This window comes from Notothenia rossii (genome assembly GCF_949606895.1).
Source record: "Notothenia rossii genome assembly, chromosome: 3".
NCBI classification, from domain to species: domain Eukaryota; kingdom Metazoa; phylum Chordata; class Actinopteri; order Perciformes; family Nototheniidae; genus Notothenia; species Notothenia rossii.
This window is the reverse complement of record NC_136901.1, coordinates 12,501-30,000: the sequence shown is the minus strand read 5'-3', so window position 1 is coordinate 30,000 and position 17,500 is coordinate 12,501. Positions and strand designations below refer to the sequence as shown.

The 17,500-nt window shown below is 43.5% G+C and overlaps 1 protein-coding gene and 1 long non-coding RNA gene across 2 annotated transcripts in view; one reads left to right on the top strand and one right to left on the bottom strand.

The window, feature by feature from the left end:
• fmnl2b (formin-like 2b) overlaps positions 1 to 93 on the bottom strand; it is a 23,321-nt gene extending 23,228 nt beyond the window's left edge. The window contains 1 exon segment of the mRNA XM_079669769.1: positions 1 to 93. This exon segment is cut by the window's left edge and continues 593 nt beyond it. The gene's annotated coding sequence lies outside the window, so the exon portion shown is untranslated.
• Positions 94 to 16,495: 16,402 nt separating this feature from the next.
• Positions 16,496 to 17,500, top strand: part of LOC307030917 — a 1,155-nt gene continuing 150 nt past the window's right edge. The window contains exons 1-3 of the long non-coding RNA XR_013805821.1: positions 16,496 to 16,729; positions 16,905 to 16,972; positions 17,093 to 17,500. The exon at positions 17,093 to 17,500 is cut by the window's right edge and continues 150 nt beyond it. This is a non-coding gene — a long non-coding RNA (uncharacterized lncRNA). The remainder of the gene's footprint in view (positions 16,730 to 16,904; positions 16,973 to 17,092) is intronic.

Sequence of the window (17,500 nt, the reverse complement as noted above, 5' to 3'; positions counted from 1 at the left end):
TGTGTGTGTGTGTGTGTGTGTGTGTGTGTGTGTGTGTGTGTGTGTCGCGTGTCGCAGATCAGCCGGTTAATCCTCCCCCCTCCCCCACAGGAAGAAAGAGAGCCCCCCCACACAGCTGCAGTCTTTGTCTCTCTGCCCCCCCACCGGCCACAAGCCCCGCCCACAGATGATTACAAATAAACACACACATATACATTTACTGTATACCTAAATATATGTGTGTGTGTTTATCATCATGTATTTGTACATGTTTCACACACACACACACACACACACACACACACACACACACACACACACACACACACACACACACACACACACACACACACACACACACACACACACACGCGCGCACACACACACACACAGTCTGATGGTCTCTAACAGTTTCAGCACCACGGAAAGAGACAGAGGAGGAGTTATACAAACGTATAAATACTGTACATATACTGTATATATTGGAGTGTGTGTGTGTGTGTACCACTTTGCTGTTTTTTTAAATATACATTCAAATATATTTTCAATTAAACCATTAAAGCTGATATAAGACTCTGAGTTTATCATGGTCCCTAATGCTCGATATTAATAAAGATAATAATAAAAACAAAAACAACAAAATGAAAGCGGTTTAATTCCTTCAAACCTTAATAGGCTCACTTTTGATATAAATGTTTTAATGACTCGTATTTGATCATGTTTTACTGCTGGTTTACTGCAGCCCTTCAGTCTGTTGGTGAATCAATCAATCAATCAATCAATCAATGCATTGAATTTAATTTGGACAACCTTCATTTTTATCCCCGTACAACCGGAACACTGTCCAGCCTAAATGTAGTTTAAATATCTATGTTTTAAATCTGCTGACTCATTTTTAGATATCACATTATAATTAAAGGCATGTTGTCAGCTGTTGCCCATTTGTCACGTGATCTGTTTGTCAGCTGTTACTTGTGAGCGTTGATTACATGCTCCCTATTTAAATGCGAACACTGAGGCGCCACTTCCTTTCGACCGAGCAGCGGGCCGGTGAGCAGGTGAGCCGGTGAGCATAAAAGAGTGCCATAAAACGTCACTAATTCAAAGCGTTCTACGAGCACGGTTGTTTTTGAGGTGCTGAATGTGGTTGTTTGGACGCTTGTTTGTTGTGGAAACCTCGGTTGTTTGGGCATGGGATTCAACTTGTATTAACGCTGGTCTATGTACTCTTTGGAATATCTCGGGCTGACCTTGGACCAGCCCCTAGTTTATGGTGGTCGACAATTCAATTCAAAACCTTTATTTATTCAGGTGAAAACCCATTGAGATCATTGACCTCTTTTTCAATGGTGACCTGCTGCAAGTAGGTTCCAACATGAATACAAACATGACAGAAAAACAAAGAGGACATCATATGGCATATTTACATTGACTACAGTTTGTACAGATGTAGCGATTCATTTCAGACAGTTTGAAACGCGAGGGCCGTGATTGGTACGTGATCTGCCCTCGCTCAAGGGAAAACCTCCAGCTTGACTTGAGACCGCCCCCGTGATAGATAAATGTAATTATAATGAATCCAGCTGCAATGGATCATTGATCCACCAGGAGGTGCAGTGGGGTTCCACACTGGAGCTCATGTGAAATAAAGTCAGATACAGTATGCTGGATGTACAGCGGAACTTTGTTAAGATCCATATGTCACGGATATCATACTACTGTGCTAAATAAGACACATGTAATCATTTACAAAACATCACCATGTTGTTATTTAACAAAATAATTTTGTTGTTCGAAAAAAACGAACGGGAGGAAATGCAGCCCGGCTCTCGATTTTTAATCCTAATTTAATCATCATCTTCACCACGATCATTTATGTTTATGTTCGCCGAAATGAAATCACTGACACATATGAATATACTGTATTCAACTTCATTAAAACGTTATTAACGTGCATAAACTCAGTAATTCACTAAAAGTATGTATATTTTAATGGAGTTTCGTCGGTCGATCAGGATCCCAAAGCGTGGCGGAGGGATCCTCATCTGGATGAAGGGTGTTATTTTCCCCATAAAGAACAAGTCGCTGCAAATTATCCCGCTTATTACACGGCCACATTCTCAACAAAGTAACGACATGACTCCCAATATTAATTGAAATGCTTTTATGGATTTAGAAAATGTTTTTATTGATTTAAAAAACAGTTGTATATATTGATTTAAATTGACATGCATCCGCTAAGAAAAATAGTCCGTTGTTACCGTTTTTTTAAGCATTTATTTTAAATTGTGGAGCAGTCAGTTTATAATTTTGGCAGCACTGTTGAGCATTTTGAAAATGTATTTTCAGGCCTCTGTGCAAGGCTTAGTCTTTTTATCTGTATAGCCACATGGTGTAAAGTAACTAAATTCATAAACTCAACAAGTACTATACTTGGGCACAATTTTGAGATACTTGTACTTTATTTAAGTATTTCAATGTTTTGCTACTTTGGTCTTCTACTCCTCTACAGTTCAGAGGTACATGGTGTACTTTGACTCCACTCCATGTATTTAATACCTTTAGTTACTTCTCAGATGTGGATGAATGATGTGAAATCTAATCAAGTGTTAAATCAGACTTCAGTTCCACCTGGAGTAAATCCACCAGCTACCCTGCAGTATACAAAGTCATTCAGACTAGCTGCACCTTTACCAGCTTTGAGAACACTTTCATGATCAATCATTATAAAACATATCATATATATTATTCTGAAATGGACCAATCTGCACAACGACTACTTTTACTGTCTTTCACTATATTTTGATGAGAATACTTTTCTACTTTCACTTGAGGAACATTTTGAATGCAGGACTTTTACTGTGACAGAGTATTCCTACACTCTGGTGCTTCTACTTTTACTCAAGAACAAGATCTGAGTGCTTCTACTTTTACTCAAGTACAAGACCTGAGTACTTCTACTTTTACTCAAGTACAAGACCTGAGTACTTCTACTTTTACTCAAGTACAAGATCTGAGTGCTTCTACTTTTACTCAAGTACAAGATCTGAGTACTTCTACTTTTACTCAAGTACAAGACCTGAGTACTTCTACTTTTACTCAAGTACAAGATCTGAGTGCTTCTACTTTTACTCAAGTACAAGATCTGAGTACTTCTACTTTTACTCAAGTACAAGGTCTGAGTGCTTCTACTTTTACTCAAGTACAAGACCTGAGTACTTCTACTTTTACTCAAGTACAAGACCCGAGTACTTCTACTTTTACTCTAGTACAAGATCTGTGTGCTTCTACTTTTACTCAAGTACAAGATTTGAGTACTTCTACTTTTACTCAAGTACAAGATTTGAGTACTTCTACTTTTACTCTAGTACAAGATCTGAGTACTTCTACTTTTACTCAAGTACAAGACCCGAGTACTTCTACTTTTACTCTAGTACAAGATCTGAGTACTTCTACTTTTACTCAAGTACAAGACCCGAGTGCTTCTACTTTTACTCAAGTACAAGACCTGAGTACTTCTACTTTTACTCTAGTACAAGATCTGTGTGCTTCTACTTTTACTCAAGTACAAGACCTGAGTGCTTCTACTTTTACTCTAGTACAAGATCTGTGTGCTTCTACTTTTAATCAAGTACAAGATCTGAGTACTTCTACTTTTACTCAAGTATAAGACCTGAGTACTTCTACTTTTACTCAAGTACAAGATCTGAGTAGGCTACTTCTACTTTTACTCAAGTACAATATATATATATACTTATACCACCTCTGTTTATAGCCTATGAAAAAAACTATTCTAAATAGAAGGCTGAAGCTAACGTTACCAGATAGTGACAATGTATGCTAGCTAGCTAGCTAGCTAGCTAGCTCAACGATTCCTTAAATAATATTGCCACAGAAAAACTTTTCAGTTCACATCACGCTCTGCCGCCCCGACAGGGAGCTCTACTCTGAACACCTGAACGGCCCGTTCTAACAGCTGTTCACCAGCGGTCCAGTCTGTGCCACAGTGACTCCGGACGCACAGTTAATATTAACGAACGCACCCGTAGGTAATGTAGCTGCTGAAGCTAGACCATCATGTCGGAGCAGCAGAGCTTATTATACATCCATGAGCAGAGCCGACAGGCAGGAAGACTCGAGCACACAGCTCGCACTTCATTATAATATATAAAAAAAGAACACCATGCGTGTCATGATGGCACAAAACAGCTCACGGCCGCAGATTACTCCGGGTCCCAGCCCCCCCCATACCCCAACAATATTTGTATTGCAGATCTACATGAATCACACAAACGACTTATTTTGGATTCAAAACGGCGAATTTCGCCGAAAGGTGACAAGTTTGCATCACTGAACATCGACAGAGCACAACTGAAACATAACATCTGAAACGATGTAACAACATAATACACTTGTGTGGGATGTGAGGAGTGAGGGACACGGCTTAGAACGGGCGTGTCGCCTGGCAGGACAGGAGAGTGTGTGCACCAGTCTGCCTTGATCTATGAATTCATGTCCGTGACACTCACTGCTGCCCACAGCTGTTTCATAGAAGGAAATTCCTTCACTTCATGAAAGTGTTTTAACCACACACACCTGACGGGTGTTATTTTCCCCATAAGGAACAAGTACAAAGTAGCAAATTATCCCGCTTATTACACGGCCACATTCTCAACAAAGTAACGACATGACTCCCAATATTAATTGAAATGCTTTTATGGATTTAGAAAATGTTTTTATTGATTTAAAAAATAGTTGTATGTATTGATTTAAAAAATAGTTGTATTGATTTAAATTGACATGCATCCGCTAAGAAAAATAGTCCGTTGTTACAGTTTTTTAAACAGTCTGAATGAAATGGCAGCTCTCAGCTGTGTATTTACACAACTAATGGCCCATCAACCACAGCTCTCTCCCCCCCTCCCCCCTGATCTTTCTTCTCCAGCAGCTAAATTAACGGTAGGTTACTCTGAGTGACAAGCTTACAGTTAGACACAACACTGTCATTGCAAGTGACCCTCAGTTAGTTGACTTTTATGTTCAACTGCTAAATTCGTTACTGATAAAAAAGGCCTTCTACTGTACCTAATTACCTTAACACTAGAACCGCCAGAGGTTTTTGTATAGGCCTACCTAAACCCGTCAAATCCCGCTATTAGAATGCAATTTTTAACAACATAGGGTGCTACATAACACACTTTCAGGAAAAGTCACGGACTGGGAGACTTTAATATTTTATTGAAAAAAAGTGACATTGCACACACACAACACACATCACACAAATGTACCCGATTGGCGGTTCTAGTGTTAAATAAACTCACTAATGAATGAAACCAGTTCAATACGCATTATTCTTATTCTTATCATTCTTTATGAGCGCAGAAATAGTCTTAAAATCAGATCTGTTTTTTAAATGAAATCTGACGGCAGGCAGTTAGCTTTGATCACCTATGACAAATGCGCCGCACCTAATCGCTGGCCATTCAGCCACAGACACGGTTCGAAATGGGGGGGAGCTAGGGGGAGCTTGGCTCCCCCGAAGAGGGAGGGAGCTCCCCTGAAGGCTGACTTTGAGATAAATAGGGGGAGCCCAAAACAGTCGTGCATATTTGTGTCACACAGATTAGAAATGTTGAGTTTATGTAAATAACAGTTCTTGAAATAAATAATAGTTATTGTTCATTACAGTTTCTGAATATTTGTTTTATATTTGTGAATATGTCTGGGTGTTGCCATCTGTACGTGTAGGCGCTGCATTCTTACTGACGTTGCTATGGTTATGGCGGTGATGCCGGCGCGGTATTTGAAATGTTCATATTGATATTTTTTTAACTCTGGCTTTGTAATAAAAAAATATGGCAAAACGAAAACAGCCAAGCGTCACAGCTTTTGGAATTACAAGCAAAGAAGCGAAGGAGTCTAAAAATGACAACGTGAATGGAAAACAACTTTTAGTTTGCCGGCTGTAAGCGGCGTTAGGGTCGAGCTTGACAGCTCCACACCGAGGGAGAGGCCTGCCGATGCAGAGCCTGAAGAGGCTTCAACAACGGCCACATCCGCCGGCAAAGTGACACCGTCTGTATTAGTAGAAGAGTGTTTTTATAGCAATTGATCGCATCCGCTCTGCTGCGCCATTCAACAGAGCGTGCGTGTGACATATTTAGTAGCAGGATGTGCTCTGAAAAATAGGGCTCCCCGAAAGCAAATGGGTAATTCGAAAACTGACAGAGCTCCCTCTATACAAATCAAACTGTAGAAGGTGTGAAAGCACCTATTGTTTTAAATAATGGTCTGAATGTGACCTGTGAGCCTTCTGAATTACCGCGGGACAGCACATTCTAAACTAAAATGTTCAATCAATAAAGTAACATCTTATCTTATCTTAATAATATCTTCATATTAATAATAATAATAAATCATACAGTATGTGTCCGAAAGGGAGCAGGACGAAGCAAACACAAAAATATACTGCATATTAAAGCAAACGATTGTAAAGGTTAAAGTATGAGCATAACAAATAAAGAAGTGTAATGTAAACATTTACATTATGATTATTTATTATATAAAGACTATATATTATTGAATTACAAGATTAGATATACTTTAGTTGATCTAAAATATTGATGTGTTCAAATGCTCTTCAAAACACAACTGAAAGTCCATGAAACTTGTCTTTCTGTATTTGTGAATGAAGCGCCATCTCCTGGTTAAAACCTGAAATTGAAAATCTGGTGACGCCCTCTTGGAAAATAGTGGGAGGGCTTAACATTCCTCTATACTGGTCTTTGGCAGGTGGTAGGCAGGAAGCTGTAAGCTGGAGTCTGAAATTCAGTGCTCCATCTGTATAGCTAGTAGCATTTACAGATACCAACAGTTTCCGATTGGATAGCATCTATCCTTGCTTTAAAAACATGTAATGGAACCAAACTGCTCAACTTCCATTCCTTTTGCAGACTGTTCCAAGTTAGAGGAGCTGCGCATCTAAAAGCTGTATTCCCTAAGACAGTCCTAGCAGTTGACACATTTAATACAACCACAGCATTCGATCTCAGGCAGTAGCCATTTACAATACACTTGGACTTCCTCTATCTGTATACAATCATTAATACATATCACTAACTCAACCCCCGGGGCATCGCTCCCACAGTTTTTGTGTCCCTCCTCTTGCAGGTTTGCAGTATCACAGGATGGGTCTGGATCATGAACCGTGACAGAGCCTGTTGAAGTGGTCCTGCTCAAAGCCCATCGTAACGTCTTTGGAGTAACAGGGAAACTGTCTGACATCATCATGGATCCTTCATTTTCATGTAAGTCAACTTTGTCATTTGTATTGTCTTTGCAGGAATTGCAGTGTGTTTTTTCTCTGCAAAAAGTTGATGTTTGATTGATTTGAAAGCATTGTTTGAAGCATTGAACGTGGTTGTTATGGGGTTGTTTGTGAACGTGGTAGTTTTTGCGGTCGTTTGAGGTGGTGAACGTGGTGGTGTTGGCGGTCGTTTGAGGTGGTGAACGTGGTTGTTTTGGCGGTCGTTTGAGGTGGTGAACGCGTTTTCTTTGGCGGTCGTTTGAGGTGCTGAACGTGGTGGTGTTGGCGGTCGTTTGAGGTGCTGAACGCGGTAGTGTTGGCGGTCGTTTGAGGTGGTGAACGCGTTTTCTTTGGCGGTCGTTTGAGGTGCTGAACGTGGTGGTGTTGGCGGTCGTTTGAGGTGGTGAACGCGTTTTCTTTGGCGGTCGTTTGAGGTGCTGAACGTGGTGGTGTTGGCGGTCGTTTGAGGTGCTGAACGCGGTAGTGTTGGCGGTTTAGCATCCTGGCTTATTTTTTGTGCACTCAGGGGCAAAAGTGAGGGTACTTTTCTGTGTGTCCATTTGGGAACCCACGTCTCCGATGTAAAGTCCTTGGATTGTACATTTGGAAAATTCAAGTCCCTAATGCTGAGTTAGTGATACACATTCATGAATGTATACATAGAGAGGAAGCCTAAGCCTATAGGAGCATAAACTAGAGGCTGGTCCAACGTCAGCCCGAGCTAAAGCTGCAAGGGGACGGACCAGCACGGTGCACGGTGTTCAACTTGTATTAACAGAGGTTTCTACATCAAATCGGTGCCAAAACTGCCTTCACCACCTCAGACCACCAAAACAACCACGTTCACCACCTCAGACCGCCAAAACCACCGCGTTCACCACCTCAAACGACCGCTGAGGTGGTCAACGTGGTGATTTTGGTGGTCTGAGGTGGTGAAGGCAGTTTTGGCGCTGGTTTGATGTGGAATCCTCTGTTAGTGCACAGTGTTCAACTTGTATTAACGCTGGTCTCTGTCCTCTTTGCAGCTTTCGCTCGGGCTGACCTTGGACCAGTCCCTTGTTTATGTTCTTGTAGGCTTGGACTTCCTCTCTATGTATACATTCATTAATGCATATCACTAACTCCCCGTTAGGGAGTTTAATTTTCCAAATGTACAATCTTAGGACTTTACATTGGAGACACGGGTGACCAAATGGAAAGACAGAAAGTTACCTTTACTTTTGCCCCTGAGGGCACTCCAAATAAGCCAGGGTGGTCTACACTTAGACTTCCTCTATACATTCATTAATACATATCACTAACTCAACCCCCGGGGCATCGCTCCCCGGAGTTTTTGTGTCCCTTCTCTTGCAGGTTTGCAGTATTACAGGATGGGTTTGGATCATGAACCGTGACAGAGCCTGTTGCCCTGGTCCATCTCAAAGCCCATCGTAACGTCGTTGGAGTGACAGGGAAACTGTCTGACATCATCATGGATCCTTCATTTTCATGTAAGTCAACTTTGTCATTTGTATTGTCTTTGCAGGAATTGCAGTGTGTTTTTTCTCTGCAAAAAGTTGATGTTTGATTGATTTGAACACATTGTTTGAAGCATTGAACGTGGTTGTTATGGGGTTGTTTGTGAACGCGGTAGTGTTGGCGGTGTAGCATCCTGGCTTATTTTTAGTGCACTCAGGGGCAAAAGTGAGGGTACTTTTCTGTCTGTCCATTTGGGAACCCACGTCTCCGATGTAAAGTCCTAGGATTGTACATTTGGAAAATTCAAGTCCCTAATGCTGAGTTAGTGATACACATTAATGAATGTATACATAGAGAGGGAGCCTAAGCCTATAGGAGCATAAATTAGAGGCTGGTCCAACGTCAGCCCGAGCTGAAGCTGCAAGGGGACGGACCAGCACGGTGCACGGTGTTCAACTTGTATTAACAGAGGTTTCTACATCAAATTGGTGCCAAAACTGCCTTCACCACCTCAGACCGCCAAAACAACCACGTTCACCACCTCAGACCGCCAAAACCACCGCGTTCACCACCTCAAACGACCGCTGAGGTGGTCAACGTGGAGATTTTGGTGGTCTGAGGTGGTGAAGGCAGTTTTGGCGCTGGTTTGATGTGGAATCCTCTGTTAGTGCACAGTGTTCAACTTGTATTAACGCTGGTCTCTGTCCTCTTTGCAGCTTTAGCTCGGGCTGACCTTGGACCAGTCCCTTGTTTATGCTCTTATAGGCTTGGACTTCCTCTCTATGTATACATTCATGAATGCATATCACTTACTTCCCGTTAGGGAGTTTAATTTTCCAAATGTATAATCTTAGGACTTTACATCGGAGACACGGGTGACCAAATGGACAGACAGACAGTTACCTTTACTTTTGCCCCTGAGGGCACTCCAAATAAGCCAGGGTGGTCTACACTTAGACTTCCTCTATACATTCATTAATACATATCACTAACTCAACCCCCGGGGCATCGCTCCCCGGAGTTTTTGTGTCCCTTCTCTTGCAGGTTTGCAGTATTACAGGATGGGTTTGGATCATGAACCGTGACAGAGCCTGTTGCCCTGGTCCATCTCGAAGCCCATCGTAACATCTTTGGAGTGACAGGGAAACTGTCTGACATCATCATGGATCCTTCATTTTCATGTAAGTCAACTTTGTCATTTGTATTGTCTTTGCAGGAATTGCAGTGTGTTTTTTCTCTGCAAAAAGTTGATGTTTGATTGATTTGAACACATTGTTTGAAGCATTGAACGTGGTTGTTATGGGGTTGTTTGTGAACGTGGTAGTTTTGGCTGTCGTTTGAGGTGGTGAAGGCGGTTGTGTTTACGGTCGTTTGAAGTGGTGAACGCGTTTTTTTTGGCGGTCGTATTAGGTGGTGAACGTGGTGGTTTTTGCGGTCGTTTGAGGTGCTGAACGCGTTTTATTTGGCGGTCGTTTGAGGTGCTGAACGCGGTAGGGTTGGCGGTGTAGCATCCTGGCTTATTTTTAGTGCACTCAGGGGCAAAAGTGAGGGTAGTTCTCTGTCTGTCCATTTGGGAACCCGCGTCTCCGATGTAAAGTCCTAGGATTGTACATTTGGAAAATTCAAGTCCCTAATGCTGAGTTAGTGATACACATTAATGAATGTATACATAGAGAGGAAGCCTAAGCCTATAGGAGCATAAACTAGAGTCCGGTCCAACGTCAGCCCGAGCAAAAGCTGCAAGGGGACGGACCAGCACGGTGCACGGTGTTCAACTTGTATTAACAGAGGTTTCTACATCAAATTGGTGCCAAAACTGCCTTCACCACCTCAGACCGCCAAAACAACCACGTTCACCACCTCAGACCGCCAAAACCACCGCGTTCACCACCTCAAACGACCGCTGAGGTGGTCAACGTGGTGATTTTGGTGGTCTGAGGTGGTGAAGGCAGTTTTGGCGCTGGTTTGATGTGGAATCCTCTGTTAGTGCACAGTGTTCAACTTGTATTAACGCTGGTCTCTGTCCTCTTTGCAGCTTTAGCTCGGGCTGACCTTGGACCAGTCCCTTGTTTATGCTCTTATAGGCTTGGACTTCCTCTCTATGTATACATTCATTAATACATATCACTAACTCCCCGTTAGGGAGTTTAATTTTCCAAATGTACAATCTTAGGACTTTACATTGGAGACACGGGTGACCAAATGGACAGACAGAAAGTTACCTTTACTTTTGCCCCTGAGGGCACTCCAAATAAGCCAGGGTGGTCTACACTTAGACTTCCTCTATACATTCATTAATACATATCACTAACTCAACCCCCGGGGCATCGCTCCCCGGAGTTTTTGTGTCCCTTCTCTTGCAGGTTTGCAGTATTACAGGATGGGTTTGGATCATGAACCGTGACAGAGCCTGTTGCCCTGGTCCATCTCGAAGCCCATCGTAATGTCTTTGGAGTGACAGGGAAACTGTCTGACATCATCATGGATCCTTCATTTTCATGTAAGTCAACTTTGTCATTTGTATTGTCTTTGCAGGAATTGCAGTGTGTTTTTCTCTGCAAAAAGTTGATGTTTGATTGATTTGAACGCATTGTTAGAAGCATTGAACGGGGGTGTTATGGGGTTGTTTGTGAACGTGGTAGTTTTGGCTGTCGTTTGAGGTGGTGAAGGCGGTTGTGTTTACGGTCGTTTGAGGTGGTGAACGCGTTTTTTTTGGCGGTCGTATTAGGTGGTGAACGTGGTGGTTTTGGCGGTCGTTTGAGGTGCTGAACGCGTTTTATTTGGCGGTCGTTTGAGATGGTGAACGTGGTGGTGTTGGCGGTCGTTTGAGGTGCTGAACGCGGTAGTGTTGGCGGTGTAGCATCCTGGCTTATTTTTAGTGCACTCGGGCAAAAGTGATGGTACTTTTCGGTCTGTCCATTTGGGAACCCGCGTCTCCGATGTAAAGTCCTAGGATTGTACATTTGGAAAATTCAAGTCCCTAATGCTGAGTTAATGATACACATTAATGAATGTATACATAGAGAGGAAGCCTAAGCCTATAGGAGCATAAACTAGAGGCTGGTCCAACGTCAGCCCGAGCTAAAGCTGCAAGGGGACGGACCAGCACGGTGCACGGTGTTCAACTTGTATTAACAGAGGTTTCTACATCAAATTGGTGCCAAAACTGCCTTCACCACCTCAGACCGCCAAAACAACCACGTTCACCACCTCAGACCGCCAAAACCACCGCGTTCACCACCTCAAACGACCGCTGAGGTGGTCAACGTGGTGATTTTGGTGGTCTGAGGTGGTGAAGGCAGTTTTGGCGCTGGTTTGATGTGGAATCCTCTGTTAGTGCACAGTGTTCAACTTGTATTAACGCTGGTCTCTGTCCTCTTTGCAGCTTTAGCTCGGGCTGACCTTGGACCAGTCCCTTGTTTATGCTCTTATAGGCTTGGACTTCCTCTCTATGTATACATTCATGAATGCATATCACTAACTCCCCGTTAGGGAGTTTAATTTTCCAAATGTACAATCTTAGGACTTTACATTGGAGACACGGGTGACCAAATGGACAGACAGAAAGTTACCTTTACTTTTGCCCCTGAGGGCACTCCAAATAAGCCAGGGTGGTCTACACTTAGACTTCCTCTATACATTCATTAATACATATCACTAACTCAACCCCCGGGGCATCGCTCCCCGGAGTTTTTGTGTCCCTTCTCTTGCAGGTTTGCAGTATTACAGAATGGGTTTGGATCATGAACCGTGACAGAGCCTGTTGCCCTGGTCCATCTCGAAGCCCATCGTAACGTCTTTTGAGTGACAGGGAAACTGTCTGACATCATCATGGATCCTTCATTTTCATGTAAGTCAACTTTGTCATTTGTATTGTCTTTGCAGGAATTGCAGTGTTTTTTCTCTGCAAAAAGTTGATGTTTGATTGATTTGAACGCATTGTTTGAAGCATTGAACGTGGTTGTTATGGGTTTGTTTGTGAACGCGGTAGTGTTGGCGGTGTAGCATCCTGGCTTATTTTTATTGCACTCAGGGGCAAAAGTGAGGGTACTTTTCTGTGTGTCCATTTGGGAACCCGCGTCTCCGATGTAAAGTCCTAGGATTGTACATTTGGAAAACTCAAGTCCCTAATGCTGAGTTAGTGATACACATTAATGAATGTATACATAGAGAGGAAGCCTAAGCCTATAGGAGCATAAACTAGAGGCTGGTCCAACGTCAGCCCGAGCTAAAGCTGCAAGGGGACGGACCAGCATGGTGCACGGTGTTCAACTTGTATTAACAGAGGTTTCTACATCAAATTGGCGCCAAAACTGCCTTCACCACCTCAGACCGCCAAATCAACCACGTTCACCACACCTCAGACCGCCAAAACCACCGCGTTCACCACCTCAAACGACCGCTGAGGTGGTCAACGTGGTGATTTTGGTGGTCTGAGGTGGTGAAGGCCGTTTCGGCGCTGGTTTGATGTGGAATCCTCTGTTAGTGCACAGTGTTCAACTTGTATTAACGCTGGTCTCTGTCCTCTTTGCAGCTTTAGCTCGGGCTGACCTTGGACCAGTCCCTTGTTTATGCTCTTATAGGCTTGGACTTCCTCTCTATGTATACATTCATGAATGCATATCACTTACTTCCCGTTAGGGACTTTAATTTTCCAAATGTATAATCTTAGGACTTTACATTGGAGACACGGGTGACCAAATGGACAGACAGAAAGTTACCTTTACTTTTGCCCCTGAGGGCACTCCAAATAAGCCAGGGTGGTCTACACTTAAATTTCCTCTATAAATTCATTAATACATATCTCTAACTCAACCCCCGGGGCATCGCTCCCCGGAGTTTTTGTGTCCCTTCTCTTGTAGGTTTGCAGTATTACAGGATGGGTTTGGATCATGAACCGTGACAGAGCCTGTTGCCCTGGTCCATCTCGAAGCCCATCGTAACGTCTTTGGAGTGACAGGGAAACTGTCTGACATCATCATGGATCCTTCATTTTCATGTAAGTCAACTTTGTCATTTGTATTGTCTTTGCAGGAATTGCAGTGTGTTTTTTCTCTGCAAAAAGTTGATGTTTGATTGATTTGAACGCATTGTTTGAAGCATTGAACGTGGTTGTTATGGGGTTGTTTGTGAACGTGGTAGTTTTGGCTGTCGTTTGAGGTGGTGAACGCGTTTTCTTTGGCGGTCGTTTGAGGTGGTGAACGTGGTGGTGTTGGCTGTCGTTTGAGGTGCTGAACGCGTTTTATTTGGCGGTCGTATTAGGTGGTGAACGTGGTGGTTTTGGCGGTCGCTTGAGGTGCTGAACGCGTTTTATTTGGCGGTCGTTTGAGGTGGTGAACGTGGTGGTTTTGGCGGTCGTTTGAGGTGCTGAACGCGTTTTATTTGGCGGTCGTTTGAGGTGCTGAACGCGGTAGTGTTGGCGGTGTAGCATCCTGGCTTATTTTTAGTGCACTCAGGGGCAAAATTGAGGGTACTTTTCTGTCTGTCCATTTGGGAACCCGCGTCTCCGATGTAAAGTCCTAGGATTGTACATTTGGAAAATTCAAGTCCCTAATGCTGAGTTAGTGATACACATTAATGAATGTATACATAGAGAGGAAGCCTAAGCCTATAGGAGCATAAACTAGAGGCTGGTCCAACGTCAGCCCGAGCTAAAGCTGCAAGGGGACGGACCAGCACGGTGCACGGTGTTCAACTTGTATTAACAGAGGTTTCTACATCAAATCGGTGCCAAAACTGCCTTCACCACCTCAGACCGCCAAAACAACCACGTTCACCACCTCAGACCGCCAAAACCACCGCGTTCACCACCTCAAACGACCGCTGAGGTGGTCAACGTGGTGATTTTGGTGGTCTGAGGTGGTGAAGGCAGTTTTGGCGCTGGTTTGATGTGGAATCCTCTGTTAGTGCACAGTGTTCAACTTGTATTAACGCTGGTCTCTGTCCTCTTTGCAGCTTTAGCTCGGGCTGACCTTGGACCAGTCCCTTGTTTATGCTCTTATAGGCTTGGACTTCCTCTCTATGTATACATTCATGAATGCATATCACTTACTTCCCGTTAGGGACTTTAATTTTCCAAATGTATAATCTTAGGACTTTACATTGGAGACACGGGTGACCAAATGGACAGACAGAAAGTTACCTTTACTTTTGCCCCTGAGGGCACTCCAAATAAGCCAGGGTGGTCTACACTTAAATTTCCTCTATAAATTCATTAATACATATCTCTAACTCAACCCCCGGGGCATCGCTCCCCGGAGTTTTTGTGTCCCTTCTCTTGTAGGTTTGCAGTATTACAGGATGGGTTTGGATCATGAACCGTGACAGAGCCTGTTGCCCTGGTCCATCTCGAAGCCCATCGTAACGTCTTTGGAGTGACAGGGAAACTGTCTGACATCATCATGGATCCTTCATTTTCATGTAAGTCAACTTTGTCATTTGTATTGTCTTTGCAGGAATTGCAGTGTGTTTTTTCTCTGCAAAAAGTTGATGTTTGATTGATTTGAACGCATTGTTTGAAGCATTGAACGTGGTTGTTATGGGGTTGTTTGTGAACGTGGTAGTTTTGGCTGTCGTTTGAGGTGGTGAACGCGTTTTCTTTGGCGGTCGTTTGAGGTGGTGAACGTGGTGGTGTTGGCTGTCGTTTGAGGTGCTGAACGCGTTTTATTTGGCGGTCGTATTAGGTGGTGAACGTGGTGGTTTTGGCGGTCGCTTGAGGTGCTGAACGCGTTTTATTTGGCGGTCGTTTGAGGTGGTGAACGTGGTGGTGTTGGCGGTCGTTTGAGGTGCTGAACGCGTTTTATTTGGCGGTCGTATTAGGTGGTGAACGTGGTGGTTTTGGCGGTCGTTTGAGGTGCTGAACGCGTTTTATTTGGCGGTCGTTTGAGGTGCTGAACGCGTTTTATTTGGCGGTCGTATTAGGTGGTGAACGTGGTGGTTTTGGCGGTCGTTTGAGGTGCTGAACGCGTTTTATTTGGCGGTCGTTTGAGGTGCTGAACGCGGTAGTGTTGGCGGTGTAGCATCCTGGCTTATTTTTAGTGCACTCAGGGGCAAAATTGAGGGTACTTTTCTGTCTGTCCATTTGGGAACCCGCGTCTCCGATGTAAAGTCCTAGGATTGTACATTTGGAAAATTCAAGTCCCTAATGCTGAGTTAGTGATACACATTAATGAATGTATACATAGAGAGGAAGCCTAAGCCTATAGGAGCATAAACTAGAGGCTGGTCCAACGTCAGCCCGAGCTAAAGCTGCAAGGGGACGGACCAGCACGGTGCACGGTGTTCAACTTGTATTAACAGAGGTTTCTACATCAAATCGGTGCCAAAACTGCCTTCACCACCTCAGACCGCCAAAACAACCACGTTCACCACCTCAGACCGCCAAAACCACCGCGTTCACCACCTCAAACGACCGCTGAGGTGGTCAACGTGGTGATTTTGGTGGTCTGAGGTGGTGAAGGCAGTTTTGGCGCTGGTTTGATGTGGAATCCTCTGTTAGTGCACAGTGTTCAACTTGTATTAACGCTGGTCTCTGTCCTCTTTGCAGCTTTAGCTCGGGCTGACCTTGGACCAGTCCCTTGTTTATGTTCTTGTAGGCTTGGACTTCCTCTCTATGTATACATTCATTAATGCATATCACTAACTCCCCGTTAGGGAGTTTAATTGTCCAAATGTACAATCTTAGGACTTTACATTGGAGACACGGGTGACCAAATGGACAGACAGAAAGTTACCTTTACTTTTTGCCCCTGAGGGGACTCCAAATAAGCCAGGGGGGTCTACACTTAGACTTCCTCTATACATTCATTAATACATATCACTAACTCAACCCCCGGGGCATCGCTCCCCGGAGTTTTTGTGTCCCTCCTCTTGCAGGTTTGCAGTATTACAGGATTGTTCTGTGTCATGAACCGTAACTAGGCCTGTTGCCGTGGTCCTGCTCGAAGCCCATCAAGACCCAGAGATACTTGAACTCCTTCACTTGGGGTAAGGACTCATTCCTTACTTTTAGTGGACAGTCCATCGGTTTCCTGCTGAGAATTCAATAATACCTAATTAATTTATGAAAGAAAAAATATTACAAACAAACATCAATGTACACAATAAAAAAACACCCCTTCCTCCATCCTGCTCAATAACCCCACCCGGAATGATAAAACAGGTCTCGCTGTTTCCCTGGGGAGTCTTTACGGTGACGGAACCTGGGACCTATGACAGGAGAACAGGGAGGTAAGTTATGATAACTACTGCAGGGATGATATGACAAATATATAACAAATGTGTATTGCTTAGTCTAAACAGCTTATAAATGACTAGAATCGCTAATCACGCTTTTTTCACCCCCCTTAGGTTGGCGTGCCAATCCAGCCCTCTGACATTAAGGATTAATATATGTTTCTCATACTGATGTCAACCATTCAATAAACGGGTTTGAACGCCACACAAGCTCTTGTCATTTTTTGTAAATGAAATGCTTCCTGTGCAATATTTTATTGTGGAACAAATGAATATGCTTCACTAATAGTGAAGCTATATAATACGTAATGGAGACCGTGATCTACAGCCGAGAGATCATCTCCATTACAACTGGACAAGCGCATATCTTCACAATACATTGACAGAGGGAGCTGATAAACGTTGCTATATACGCCATGATGTGTTGGTGTGAAGATTGAGACATTGGACAATGTAAAATATTTAAAACATCACAGGGATAACAAACTTGGTATGGTTAGGGCTAGGGAATGCTCCGGTTTT